This window comes from Perca fluviatilis, chromosome 9 (genome assembly GCF_010015445.1).
Source record: "Perca fluviatilis chromosome 9, GENO_Pfluv_1.0, whole genome shotgun sequence".
Lineage (NCBI taxonomy): Eukaryota > Metazoa > Chordata > Actinopteri > Perciformes > Percidae > Perca > Perca fluviatilis.
Genome location: NC_053120.1, coordinates 33,242,304 through 33,257,848, shown reverse-complemented (window position 1 = coordinate 33,257,848; position 15,545 = coordinate 33,242,304). Strand labels below are relative to the sequence as shown.

The 15,545-nt window shown below is 41.1% G+C and overlaps 1 protein-coding gene across 1 annotated transcript in view; it reads right to left on the bottom strand.

The window, feature by feature from the left end:
- LOC120566032 (inactive N-acetylated-alpha-linked acidic dipeptidase-like protein 2) overlaps positions 1-14,636 on the bottom strand; it is a 519,707-nt gene extending 505,071 nt beyond the window's left edge. The window contains exon 1 of the mRNA XM_039812233.1: positions 14,547-14,636. The gene's annotated coding sequence lies outside the window, so the exon portion shown is untranslated. The remainder of the gene's footprint in view (positions 1-14,546) is intronic.
- Positions 14,637-15,545: the final 909 nt, after the last annotated feature.

The window sequence follows — 15,545 nt, the reverse complement described above, 5'->3', positions numbered from 1 at the left end:
GGGTGATGTCTGTGACCGAAACATCACCATACTTTAAAGCTGTTTTTCAATAAATCATGTGGTGAGGGGGCGACTTGTGCCTGTCGTCTTGGCTGGATGGGTCACTGAATTTTTAAGATTGCATCCCTCACCGTGGTTTTGGGATAAAAACAAAATGTTGCTCTTTGAGTTCACAACTCCATTTCAAAGTGTAACAACATTTGGCACTGCCGTTGTACACCTTTTCTGACCTGGTTTTAAATAAGGTGACAGTCCCATCATCTCAAGGGACTGTAGAGCAGCTGCACTTCTGCTACAACTCAAAAGCATCTGACTTAAAAAGTTCATTTTAAATACAAGAAATGCAGGTACAGCTGTTTTATTGCTTCATATCCAAGACAATGATCATTATCTTTATCTAACAAGAGTTTTGGGTGCCTAATTAACCATATGTTACCCATAGAGGTGGCAAATTACATATAAATCATTTTTGTAACAATCACAAGGGTCCTTTGGAAGGCAGTTACGACCTAATGAATCATTTTAAAATGATGACTTGTCTAATTGAAGACATTAAATCCCCATCTTTTGAACTTATTTCTATCATTGCGATTTAGCGTTGGTGGAAGACTGGAGTTTTTGAATAGTAATCCCTAGAAATGTTGCCGTGGAAATCCAAATTACGCCATTTGCTGTTACAGAATGAAGTACAGTATGCTGTCAATATCTAACAAAACCCCTATCTTTGATATCTGACAATTACATCATAGTTGATCCATATCAAACTTCCCCTTCTGTCAGGACAAAGTCAGTTCTCCAGTTGTAGCTTTTGTCAAGCTAATTTTCAAATTTTAAACAAATCCGTCTCCCTCTCTGCCATGCACATTGGCTACATAAAGTGAAATACAGGCCTTGAGTTCCATTGAGTGGAGAAATGTATTAGGTTAAATAGAAAACGTAGGCTTGCTAAGTTTAATGTCATTTGAGAGAGGCAGACAGTTACATAAGATTAGAACAAAATGCATTATGAAATGAACTTTAACACAAATTAAGTGTTTATATATATATATATATATATATATATATATATATATATATACATACATACATACACACACACATACACACATATATATATATATATATATATATATATATATATATATACACACACAGTACATTGGCTGGTGTCAAGCCCAGTCACACCAGCATTTAAATGGCCAAACTTTGCCAAATGAATTAATTACAATGTAGTCTTGCACTGCCAGACCAATCTCCACAGCACTGTGGAGTAAGGTCTGAGAACAAAAGACATACATTCTGGGAAAAGAGAAAAAAAAATGCTCTTGGTTGTTTGCATTTCTTCAAACCAATCTCAATTGTCTTGGCTGAGCTAAGCTCTAAGCGGAGCGACGGTGGTTCTGCAAAATGTTCTTGTGAAGTAACTTGTTTTGGTGGAACATTTGCACCCCGCAAAACGCTGCATACAATAATAAATGAAGTTAACGGTTCACACAATGTAGTAACGTGAGCTATTTAAATTAGCTGGATACATGGTTAAACGTAATTTGCGCTTACCAGTGTATCGCTGTATGTACTTTCTCTACAGCAATCCTTTACAATTGGTCCCAAAATGTCCCAGTTACAGAGTAAATGGCATAAACATATCCTTTATAAATCTTTACAATCATTCCCTGAAAGAACCAAGCAGGCCTGCCTTAATGCCAATCCAAATGTCCTTCAAAACTTGCCATTTTTAGCGTGTATGGTAAGTGGTAAGTGGTAAGTGGATGGTTCAAATACATCAAATACATTTCTTGAATAAACTGTGTGAAATACATACAGTATATAAGAATGGACCAACAGATCCCGTTGCTCTGTACGGAGACCAGTGAAGGATATTAGAAGCACTTTTCCGGTAAGCGCTGAGCGGTACTGCGCAGCCTCCAACTGAGAGAGACAACGTAAATGTGACGTGAGCAACCTGTCTGAAAGTTGTAAGTCTTCTGGTAGCTGTGCCAAGAGAAATCTCAATCATTCCCAATCTTGCAGAGACGGAGAGGGTAGGTATATGTAAGGAGATAACATAGACACCGGCTAATTATTGCTAACTAAAATGCTAGTTAACATTAGTAATTAAACTTAAACAGCTAATGTAAGTCGAAACTGCCTGCGAGCTTCTCCTGTACTATACGGTAATTCCTCTACTGTGTAACAAATCGTTAGCCTATTTTTACAAAAACATCTGCTACGGAGCCATAACGTGAGGTACAAGGTAATGGAGCCTTTTATACATTGTCGTGTTTCTTTAGAAATAAACAATGGACAAATGAAGTCTTTGAACGCTTCAGATGTAAAGTTATTCGCTGTCAAAGTGACGTCAAAATGAGTGGCAGTCAATGGAATGCTAACGAGAGGTGATATTGTTGTATCATCAAAATGGCGCCATAGGAAGTTCGAGTTCTGAAGCGAAGCTTACCCCCTTGGTGAAATATTGTACTGTTAGCAACTCAGCTAGCTTACTCGGAGAGCTATTGTGACTGACCAGCACTAGCATGTTCCTGGCTCGCTATTGAGTTAGTGGTTACTTTGCCAGCTACAGTAGTTCACTATTCTATATCTACTAGTCTATATCTACGACCGTTCATTTCTGGGATTGCTCCGTTACTGCCGGAAATTCCACCGGATGTCCCTCATTTCGGCCGGATGTCTGACACCTTCCGCTTTCTTTGTGTTGGCGTTCTAAACTCTGGTTGATTCATGAGGACTATGGTTAACTGCTCCTCAGATCTCTGCAGGGTAAATCCAGACAGCTAGCTAGACTGATCTGTCCAATAAGAGTTTTCTGTTGCACGACTAAAACATCTTTTGAACGTTCACGTTCCACCAAAACAAGTTCCTTCCCAAGGCTATTTTGCAGAGGCAACATTAATCCGTCTGGTGCTTGGCGCCACCCAAGAAGATTGTAATTGGAACTCCAATAAATGCCAATAAACCAGAGCACGTTTTTCTCCCATCCCGGAATGCTGTGTGGAGTAGCCGGAACTTCCTCCGCAGCGCTGTGGAGGAAGATCTGGCAAAGCAAGACTAGTAGTTCACTGACTCGCCCTGTAAGAAGTCAGCATGTGACATGCGGATGAACTTCTCTGTGCCATGTTTTGGTTTGACTGGAGCTTAAGGGTGTAAGACAAGACTTTTGAAGATAATACATGCAGAAAAACTTGAAAGCAGCCCACAGAAATATGTAAATTTAATATATGTATGATCTTGTCAAGCTCTATAATACACAGTCAAATATGCACCTAGCCACAGTTTAAATCATTTGTCTTTCATATTGTATACTCAAGTTAAATTTAGTTTCCCCATTGGTGCTTTATTAAAAACTTTGCAGCTGCCGTTGTACTGGACATAGATTTTATTTTATAATTTACAGTGGTGTAGTAGACATGGTAGATCTTAGTCTTGCATCATGCATGAATACTCAATCTATATGTTTTGGGCAAACATGCCAATAATAAAGAAAACATTGAGCTGCCACGGTGAGAAAGAAATAGCTTAATAAATTATGTATAATTTAATAAGCCATACCTGCCTCTGTTATATGCCATTGCAGGTCAAATTAGGCTTTTTTTGAAGCAGTCATTTACAGAGCCAGAACTAAGAACAAACTCTGCATAACAAATAAAAAGGCTGGTGCAACAGCAGCTCTGTTTGACCTTCACAGCTCTCCATAATCATAAACAGCTCGGTGGCTTTGCAGAGGTGAGGAACAACAGCATTGGTATGCTGCAACAAAGTCGCCCTTCAAATAATTTCTCTGATATCAAATACACACACACACACACACACACACACACTTACACACACACATACACACACGCACATGCATAAGCCTACCACTTTGGAAGACAAATGCAGGATTAAGGAACAAAGTTATCTTTCATCTTTTCTCTTTTAGCTCCAAAAGGATTGACAGGTCATTGCTGTCTCTCGCCTATCTTCCACCTTACTCTACATTAGATTCACCTCTCATTCATACATTTCTGCACACGTAGGCCTGCTGGCGAGGCTGTCGTACATATGATCGGAGCAGAAAAACTAAGAGCGCAAGAGGGAGAATATTGCCCCAAACGCTTCTCCTCACCAATCATTTTATTTGACAAAACCTTGTCAGCTGCCGTAGTTACAGAGCATGAAACAAGCTGTCAATCGTGGCTTTTCTTCCCTCCCTGCCACAGAGAAGTGCGGGGAGGGCAGAGGGAAAGGCAAGGACCACAAATTATTCATAATCCTACATAAATTATACATTAAAACAACCTCAAAGTTACCATCCATTGTATATTTTCACATCCATGAATAAAACACTTTCCGATTATACAATAATCCCCACACCCTGATGGGTCTCCTGGTGGTATTCTAAGATATTGGAAGAAACTGTAAGAACCACTGGGGACAAATAAGAAAGAAAAACGGCAGTGTAATGAAATGATTGAGTGTTTCCAAGTCTGAAGAAGAGCATCAGCTTGAAACGTCACTTGTGGATGTGCCAATACTTTGCACTTAGGGAGTTACAGTGTGTGGACCTTTCTTTATGTTTTAATTGCTTCGGTCCAGCACCTGCCTTCAACTGCATTTGGATGTGTGCGACTACTATGCATTGTCCATGAAGACTGTTCATATTTCAAATGGGAAAGTGCACACTTTGCAAAAGTGAAAAGATGTACCTGTCAATCTTTTTAAATCTTATAAAGGTAGGCATGGTAACTTCTTTTTTAATGACGTATGTACAGTACATCCTTCTTGTTTTTAAGATTCCTACATTTGGATTTTGGACTGCTAATGTTTTATGTGAATCAACAAAAATTACTCTATGCAGATGTACTCCATATTTAGGTGTAAATCCCATTTTAATTACATATTCTCACCTACAACCTGATTGTAAAGTTTACAAAGAATATAAAGAATACAGAATACAGAACCAAGCAGGCCTGCCTTATTGCTAATCCAAATGTCCTTCAAAACATGCCATTTTAGCTTGTAGCTTGCTAGCTTAAATTACAAGGGATTTTGGGAACAGCAACACACTGATTATGGCATGCACTTATCCTGGAAATGTACTTCCATTGATCCAGACTAATTTCAATGAAACTGCAGAGGATTAGCTCACAAGGGGAAGTAAATCTGCGGACATTTTTTGAAACAAGTTCCATAATTGGTAAACTTTTGACATTCAAATGTGTGTCATTGACAAATAGCAAATGTTCTTTGAAGGAAGTGAGTCAACATTCACAATAGAGACATGGTTTACAGGCAGTTAAAGGAGAGAAGGGCATTGTTCAAATACAGCGTGTAGCTTGCTAGCTCAAAGTAGAGAATGGATTTTAAAAGAGAGAAATGGATGGTTCAAATACATCTCTTGAATAAACTGTGTAAACTATTGTCCTGTTAGCAACTGAGCTAGCTCACTCGGAGAGCTATTGTGACTGACCAGCATTAGCATGTTCCTGGCTCCCTATTGAGTTAGCGGTTACTTTGCCAGCTACAGTAGTTCACTAGTCTATATCTAAGACCGTTCATTTCTGGGATTGTTCAGGTGCCGCCGGAAGTCCCTCATTTCAACCAATGTCCCATTTTAATAATATATTCTCACCTACAATAGAAATCTTCTGTGTACCATTCTAGTTTTTGACTTGGCATGTGTTCCCACATGTAGTTTATAGAGTTGAAAAGTGTATTTGAATGCAACAAATCTAAATATATGCCCACAAACCACAGACAATATACTATCAATATAATTGTGCATTGTGATGCAATTCAAAGACTGCAATATACGTAAGAAGTATTAATTTATTTCATGATCAGTGCATTTTTTTTCATCAAGTGTTAATATTATGTAATCTAACCATGAATTCTACGAATAATGTTGATTTGCAACTAATTTGAAAAAGGCGTTTTCGTTTACAATACTGAAGTACTGTGACATTTTAAAGAAAGGGTGTGGTGGTCGCTCAAATACGTAAACTGCATTTCACTTCCTGCCTATCTCCTACCATAACCCTGTCACCTTAAAATTATATTAATATACTAAATCCCGCAAATCCTGTGAAGCTGCAGCCGTGCTTGTCAAAAGAACATGCCCCGCCGCTGAAAAACTTGAATTGCCTTGAAGTTTTTCCTGCACAAGCGACATGCAGTGTAAATCAATGAACTGATTCTTGATTGAGAAACTGATTCTTGCGGTTTGTGATTTTCCTAAAATAAATAACTTTTCTTAACAGTTATCAGGACTTATCAGTAGGACTTTAGCATGGCAGAGCATTGGCACAAAACTGGATTAATCAGGTAAATACAAAAAATCTGGTATTACGTATAGTTTGAACTTAAATTAGGCAATAGAATTACGACTATACTACTTTAGCTAACTTTAGCTATCAACAATAACAGTCTGTGGTTAGCAAAGACTTAAGAGCGCTGCGGAGGAGCATCTGGCTAGTCCACACAGCATTCCGGTGATGGGAGAAAAATGTGCTCTGGTTTATAGGCATTTCTTTAAAGCAATTACAATCTTCTTGGGTGGCGCCAAGCACCAGACAGATTAATGTCGCCTCTGCAAAATAGCCTCGGGAAGGAACTTGTTTTGGTGGAACATGTGTAAGTTCAAAGGTTGTTTTAGTCGTGCAACGGAAAACTCAGATTGGACAGATAGTCTAGCTAGCTGTCTGGATTTACCCTGCAGAGATCTGAGGAGCAGTTAACCATAGTCCTCATAAATCAACCACAGTTTAGAATGCCAACACAAAGAAAGCAGAAGGTAACGGACATCTGGACGAAAAAGAACAATCCCGGAAATATAACGTTGTCAATATGGACTAGCAAAGACTAGGATTGCCACTATTTGTTATAAATCAACCTGTGATTAGGGATAAATGATACCACAGGCAACTAATGTCATTCAGTTGTACCGGCATGGATCCAGTAGTGCACATAAGCTCCATAGTTATTACGCATTGAGCACCTGGCATTTACTCGCGGAGCGTTGTCTGCCTGTCTATTCACATTAGGAGCGCAGTGAGACTCCGCAGATCCAAATGATCACGCAGGCGAAGTGTTGCTTACTGTCTGACTTCAAAATAGAATGCATTAATGCCCTCCTTGTAGTCCAGTCAACGTTGGTACCTAACTGGCAGTCTGTTCATTTATTATCTAGCTGTCATGAGTCTGTCTGGTGTCTGCAGAGAGACAGAATCCACACGCAGCTTATTGGAATCCACTTAGCACAGCCAAAGTTAGACTTTATTCATTTCCTCAAAAACTATAACATGGGTCTCTCAAGCCAATATCCATCCATAACCACAGCGTCAACATCTGCCCGGTATCATGTTCCTTTGAGAGTTTGTTACAGGCTGCAGGGCCTTCAGAGAAAAACCTTTATTTTTATAGTATTCATGAATTAAAGATGGCTTCCCCTGGGGTGTTGAGGGAGTGTAGAGGCTTTATGGATCTCTCTCTCTCTCCTCTGCATTAAATCTCCTGAATACCACAGGCCATGTCTCAGGATGTTAGACACGGAAAACAATAACAGCCAAACATTCTTATCTAGCTGTTTGTTTGTATTTCTTCCTCGCAATGCCCGTTTTCTCCCTTGTTTCTTCCGTCACTCTCATTCTCTCTCCATTCCAGGCACTGAAATTTCAAGTCAGTCCATTAAAAACTGCATTACCCACAAGTCAACAGGTTATATAGTCCATTATGGCTGAAGGTCAGGTTTTCTTGTTCTGCAGTGGGTGGATTATGGAAACAGGCAGATGGACAAGATCTGCTTCAGGAAGCATCAAAACAATCAGAATTTACAATATCAACAACGTCCTTTGAATTTTTTTCCTGTAAAAAATAGTCAGAACATGTTTTATTTTAAAGGTGCCCTGCCACACAAAACCGTTTTTACTTGCATGTTTTTAAATATGTTAGATCCATATGTGTTATGTGTGAATGTGAAAATGAACTGCTAGCTCCTCTGTCAGCTCTAGCTACTGAAAAGAAATAAGCGGAGAAATCAGGCCAATTACAGCTCGCCCAGTTGCGCTGGGTAAAGCATGCTGATAGCCAGGCTCTCTTTGGCTAGCTGTTAGCCAATCAAAGTCAAGCAGCTTAGCTTGTTGAATATTAATGAGAACTGGCCCAAATCAAGCTGAGTCTTCCTGCAGGCTTTCTATACCACACTAAAATGACTTGAAACAAGGTAACCAAGGCATTTTTTCCACAAGAAATGTTACAGAGTCCATAGTAGAACTTGTCAAAAGAACATGCCCCGCGGCTGAAAAATTTGAATTGCCTTGAAGTTTTTCCTGCACAAGCGACATGCAGTGCAAATCAATGAACGGATTCTTGATTGAGAAACTGATTTTTGCGGTTTGTGATTTTCCTAAAATAAATAACTTTTCTTAACAGTTATCAGGACTTATCAGTAGGACTTTAGCATGGCAGAGCATTGGCACAAAACTGGATTAATCAGGTAACTACAAGAAATCTGGTATTACGCATAGTTTTAACTTAAATTAGGCAATAGAATTACGACTATACTAATTTAGCTAACTTTAGCTATCAACAATAACAGTCTGTGGTTAGCAAAGACTTAAGAGCGCTGCGGAGGAGCATCTGGCTAGTCCACACAGCATTCCGGTGATGGCAGAAAAACGTGCTCTGGTTTATTGGCATTTCTTTAAAACAATTACAATCTTCTTGGGTGGCGCCAAGCACCAGACAGATTAATGTTGCCTCTGCAAAATAGCCTCGGGAAGGAACTTGTTTTGGTGGAACATGTGTACGTTTGCTCCGGATTGTTCCGGTGCCGCCAGAAGATCCGCTGGATGTCCTTCATTTTTGGCCGGATGTCCCTCACCTTCGGCTTTCTTTGCGTTGGCATTCTAAACTCTGTTCAATGTATGACTATGGTTAACTGCTTCTCAGATCCACTAACTTTCCAATCGGAGTTTTCTGTTGCACGACCAAAAAAAACTTTTGAACGTACACGTTCCTCCAAAAACAAGTTTCTTCCCGAGGCTATTTTGCAGTGGCACCATTATTACATCCGCCGCCCACTGCGATTGTGATTGGTTTAAACCCCTGAGGGCGTAAGATGCACCGGCGCGTCCAAACATTTATTTACTATTTTAATCATATATAATCGAAGACTTTGGTAAACTCATATCAAGCACCGAAACAGTTCGTACAAGACATCATAAGTTAAGGTTGGTTTTCAAAAGAGATTTGAGGACTTTCACAAAGCGAACATCAACGTTTCCGCTTTAGCGCCAAATTATGTCTTTACACATTGCTCTAGAATGCTAGACTACTGAAGTATGAAAAAAGGTGATGATAAGTTGATGACATTTGTCAAATGGCAAGGCATCTGAACAAGACACTAACTAAACAGGGTAAACACACATCAGCTTTCTGAGACATAAAATGGAATATTAACTGGGATGGGGTCAAAGGTCATCGACCAGGATTCAATGGATGACTGGGGAGAGATCAATCAACAGAGGCCTCCTTGAACAGAGAAAGGGGGTATGATGTCCTCTACATGTACCGCCACCTGTTATCACATGAATGAACTAATCCTTGAATTGTTGTTGAATCTACAACATCACTACTGATGAAGACCATGAGATGTGGTTGAAATATTAGGAAAAGCTAGTAAGTGGACCTTGAGTTAGGATTTTGGGTCAAAATATTGTTTCCACTTCCACTTCCATGCATACCATGGAAAAAATCCAGTCTGGGCCAATAAACAACACGCATGGTGTTAGCTAAAGTTGTTATGTTGTAAGTATCTTAAGCTTACAATTACCTATACTGTAAGCTACAGTCCACTCCTATAAAGCTCTTTGATAAGAGTTGAAAGTACAACCTGTAGCCTGGTTGTAGGTACAGGTTGTGGATAGGATTGGACAGTAGCTGTGGTGGCAGAGTTGCACCTTGCAGCAGAAGCAGCTCACCATCTAAAAGCACTTTTATGGTGCTTTGAGTCTGATTATGCTCTATAGTAAGGTTTTGCTGTATGGCCGCAGATGAAAACATGTTTAAAGAAATCACATTTTTTTTTAACTTAAAAAAAGTAAATCGTGTAGATACTTGGCAAATTCACCAATGTAATAAACAATAAATACCAAATTTGACCAAATGTGAAGTAATAAATTTTCTACTTGGGGAGTTTATACTCGGAAATAGGGTTTGAAGCCTGCCAAGTGTACCTTTAAAGCATTGGAATCTACCCATCCTTCTGGCTAATCATCCAGAACACATAATATGATAACTCTTACTTCATGTACTGGATGTTAAAACCCACATATGCATACACACAACTATGCAGAAACAGGTCCTATATACTTCTGTTTTGAGGACCTCCCACTGAGTAACTTTGTTCCAGCTAATTACCTCTTTCAGGGACTTGTTCAAACACGCATCATATGCTTAATAATATCATGCTTTAGAGTCCATTTGATGACTGTGATTCGTATTGTACTGACAGAAGGCAGCAGGTTAACAAACAGTCTGATGCTCTTTTTTTGGTCACTGCAGTCTGATCTAGGCTAATATTCGTCTAACAATAACAACTAACATGTAGCTAGTGAAATTCCACGTTAACAACTATGAATTCAAACAGGTCTTTATTACTCTTGGAAATAGTTTGAGAAAGTAATCTTAACTCCAGATACACTTACTGGCCTTTTCCGAATCTTTCTACTGCATTCGTTGTCTTCATGAGCGGAACTGTAACTTATAGTAGCTAACCATGGCCACGTCTACATCAGAGGGGGCACCGATGCAAGCGTGGAGGAACGGAACACTGACTGCGACTCTGCTGGGCTTCTTGCTAACCAGTGTCCAGGCGTCAGACGGACCAAAAGCAGACCAAAGCTCGCATTAAATGGCTGAACATCTAGCCAAAGTTTTAAGTCTTTAAGTCACAAGAAGTCAGCACTTTAACACCTTACAATCTCAGCAGGAATACCCCAAAGACAACACAATGCAAGATGCTTTGTTGGTGAGGGTGTGTTTGCTTCAGGTACTGGTGAGACATCAAATACAATCCAGGAGGTCCAGTTTGAGTAATGTGAAGGCTCATCAGGCTACAAAACACTGCACAGCTGTTGGTAAAACTAAGAGACAGGATTTTACAACTCTGGTAAGTTATTACAGGGGCAATCTTACTTCACAACAAAAGTGAGGTAGAAATACGCTATTGGCTTTACAAATTAATTTACTCTTGCATGTATTTGACTGGCCAGAATTTTGCTGGATGACTAGTGTTGCTGGCATGGCAAAAGCTGAGCAGACATGGACGAGCACCGCTGCTTCAGAGCGGATAAAGGATCCATTTTGGACTGGTGTATCCCAAGTCATCACTCCAAGTCCATATAGTCCATCCGCTGATGTTTTCTGTGAAGTTGGATCTGTCATTCAGTGGGCACCTCACTCTACAAACTGTCATGGTGCTGTCTGTTTTCCCTCTCCCCTCTCCCTTGTTTTTTGTCTTGTCTGTCATGTGCTGAGTGGGTGTGGCGCTCCTGGCTCCCTCTCCCTCCTCGTCAGGACACCTGTGGCTTCCTGCTCACCTGAATCATATCCAGCAATCACCACTCCTGTCTTAAACCCCGGCCTTCCAAGCAGTCTCTGCCAGATTGTCCGTTCACCCAAGTGGTAACACTTGCTATGGCCAGCCTAAGTGGGTTTTGAAAGACTGCCATTTTGTATTCCTGTTGTAAGCTTTGTTTTGACTTTTTGTGTTTTCTTTTGTGTCCAGATTCCTGCTTCAGCCCTGGAAGTCCAGTCTGCCTGCCTGAGCCAACTTGTTTTTTTTGTTGAACCTGCCTCTCACCTGTCTGCCCGCTCTCAGCCCCAGAGGATTTCAAGCACCTTCATTACTCATTGTGTTCAATAAACCGCCATACCTGTTCCAACCTTTTTCTCTGTCTGCTCCTGAATCCGAACAGCCCAGCCTAACAACAAACCATATCACCTAAAATAAGATCCTCATACCTGGATGCGTTAACAGTGTATTTCAGAAACTTAACTGTAATGTTCAATGTCAGTTTAAGCGTTATCCCTTCATTTGGCTAAAGAAGATGGAAGTGTACTGCAAGATATACTGCAGGTGTCTTTGTGAATTACCATTTTTTAACATGCCACTCACTGAGAATTTGTAGTTTTGAGAAGATGGCATTTTTGCTAATGCCACATCCTGAACAAAACCCTCAGGGGACTGGTGGATGTGAGGTGATTGAAAATTATGTAAATTTGAATCAAGCTCAAAGAGTGGAAAAAAGTTGATCAATAAGGAATTAAAAACTTATTTGCACTACATTCTACAAAAACTGCTCCATCACACGCATGCAAGGTTACTTTTTGTATTCATTTATAACATATACGTACACGTGTGATTGTTTCGACAGTCAGAGCCTCTCATGTTTTACAATGATACGATCCAAATACAGCACATTCACTTTCCTCATGAGACTTTCTAGCTGACAATGACATGTCTCCCAAGGGCCACTATACAGTAATTACAAACCTGTTTGTGCCCCCCCCACCCCACCACCACACACACGCACAGACACAGTGCTGTCTGTTTCTGACAGCTGCCATCAGCCCCCTCTGCTACCAATCCTTTTATCTGACAACAGCATCATGCATGGCCAAAGGGAGATCTACACCCACACATTCACATACACATACACATTCACCAGTGTAAACACCTCCATCTCCCCATCCCTCCAACCCCAAACACCTCTGTTGTTTGATCTCTCCCATCCATCGCCCTGTTTAATCCCTGTTTCTCCCTTGGCCGCCACCAAATGAAATGCAAATAGCTCGGCATAACCTGGGGCGTCATTTATCTAAATTAGAGCGCCGAGTGTGGATCCCCATGGGGCGCCCATATGCTAGCACAGTTAGCGTCATTAGCTTCATTAGCCCATGTCAGACCATTAATTACACATCAAGCCTATCAGTTAGCTGGGGCTTGGGGTTATCATCCACTCTGGACTTCAGTGGGCAGGGAGGAAAGAAAGACTAGCCTTTATCACTGGGAGTGCTGGAAAAATACTGTCTCATAGTATCTTTTGTTACGTGGGAATAAATTGAAAAGGAGAAGTCATCTTTGAAATGTGGTCTAAAATATTATCAAGTCAAGCACCCAAACATACAACACTACAAATCATTATAATCACTATTAAATTATTCTCACATTGCCAGACCTATCTCCACAGCACTGTGTCAGCGCTGGAGTATGATCTGGCTGCACAAGTTAACATTCTGATATATTCTGCTAACCGCTTTAGCTAATACCACATCAGCTAGCTGTTTCTCCAACTTCGGTCAGTACAAGGCAGGATTAGACGGGAGACTTCTTCTAAATGAGGGCGCACTTCACACTTTGCGTGGAGCACCCAGCCCGGTCTCATGGCAGTTCGTGATATGGTCACGTTATTGAATCTATTGAGTCGTGGACAGGACACGATAATGTTGTTTTTTTCGTGTGGTGATTACGAATTTGAAAGCAACGTATTTCAATGGGAAGCATATTTCGTGATCACAGAACGATGACGGTAGCGAGTAGTATTGATAAGGCGTCGTGGATGGGTCAAACAACACAGGACTTTCACCCCGGAGTCTGCGTCCCAAGTGTTGCACTTCCTTTCCTCGTTGTTCTCTTCCTAACCACAACCATCCCGCTGTTGTCAGCGTGTCCTGCGTGTGACGGTTCCTTTCCCCATTCTTCTTTTTCTAACCACAACCGTCCCGTTGTTGTGGAGTTTCATTTCCCCGTTGTTGTGTGCCCCTGCGCCCGGAGATCGCGTCCCGCAAGCGGGGTCCGTCCCGTTGTTGTGGCCGGCGTGTGGCGCTTCGTTTCCCCGTTGTTGTGTGCCCCTGCGCCTGGGGATCGCGTCCCACATGTGGCGGTCCGACCTGTTGTTGTGGCCGGTGTGTGAAACACACCAGGCACTTTTTCCTTTTACTTAAGTAGGGTTGTCATTGTGGTACTTCTACCTTTACTAAAGTAAATATGTCTCTGGTTATTTGTACTTTTACTTAAAGGAACACGCCAACATGTTGGCGTTATTTTGTCACTTATTCGGAGCAGTAGGATTACTGGAATCATTCACCTGCATGTTATGTGCTGGCCTGCTGCCGCTCCGGCCGTCAGACAGCGTTACAGCACGCACAGAGATGAGAAGGGTATGTATCGACTTGTCTAACTCTGGTGGTTACGGTGAATAAGCTAAATTCCCAATAAGTCGGCGTGTTCCTTTAAGTACTGAGATTCAGTACTTCCTCCACCACTGCTTGTGAATTCAAGTTCTTACACTCCAGTAAGTCGTACCGACATGTGCCTCGGATCTTAAACTCTGACAGTGGAAGAGCCAAGAAATCCTGCCCATGGTCGATCACGTACAAGTATTCAGGTAAAACTCACAAATAGCAGCGGTACCACATATATGTAAACAGCCTAAACTTTCACATTTTTAAAATACGTTTTTTTCTATCAAAATCTTCTGACTCACCAACTGGTGCAGTTAGGAGCAGGAACTGGATGGCAGACAGGCCCTTTTCATGGAAGACATTTGTCTCAGTGGAAAAAGCACAGGTGTAAATAATAACATTAATATTGGCTAGATTCCATTTAGCCGCTTCAGTTTCAGGGTCCTGATATTGTTCATGCTGGCTCACTGTCACACTACTGGGGCACTTGAATAGATAGAGCTATCATTAATGTTATTAGTAACACCTGTGCTGTTTCTGCTGTGAAAAGGGCCAATTGGCTGGTTATGTAGCTTCACATTTTTGCAGCCTGATTTTCTGGATGGATGGCTGGTATTGTAGTCTACAGATGGACACAGAACTAGAAGCTCACAGAGTGACTGCTTGGCTTTGTATGATACTGAAGTTCTTTGCCCTGAGCCTTTCACACAGCACTTAGGGTGCTTTCAGACTGACAGCCCTCTGGCAAAACAACACAAGGGTCTGCATCAGTGTGGGCATGTTCTGCAGGGTTCCAGATTCATGTGTCATCCACACATGAACCAGGAAGCCCAATTTAAAGTGTCTGTACTCAATATTGTGATCATTAATGTAGAAGTTAAATGTAAAGATACAGTGGAGTAATGGCGTCCTGAGCAGAGAATGAAGACACACTCCCTCTGTGTTGTAATTGAAGCTTCTCTGTTCTTTGTTTCAACGCATTCACATGAACGAGTTTGTATGAAGGACAAAAGACTAATGCTCAACAATTTGTATGATATCCTACAAAATTATGGCGACCGCCGGACAGTCACGTGACGACCAGTCACTTGACAGTTAAGTTTAGCGGTCGTTACAGTTACATTTAGCCGAGAAACGGTGACTGTGAGCCGGGTACAGAGCACCATGAGGTTACAGTTGTTTTAGTAGCCTTTGCCGTTTTTGCAGAGAAAAGGTGACTGTACTTTGGCGATGACAGAAACGTTTAGTCACCAAAACCCCTTAAGTAATACTCTGAGGACACAAAACCCTGTTAAAGGTGA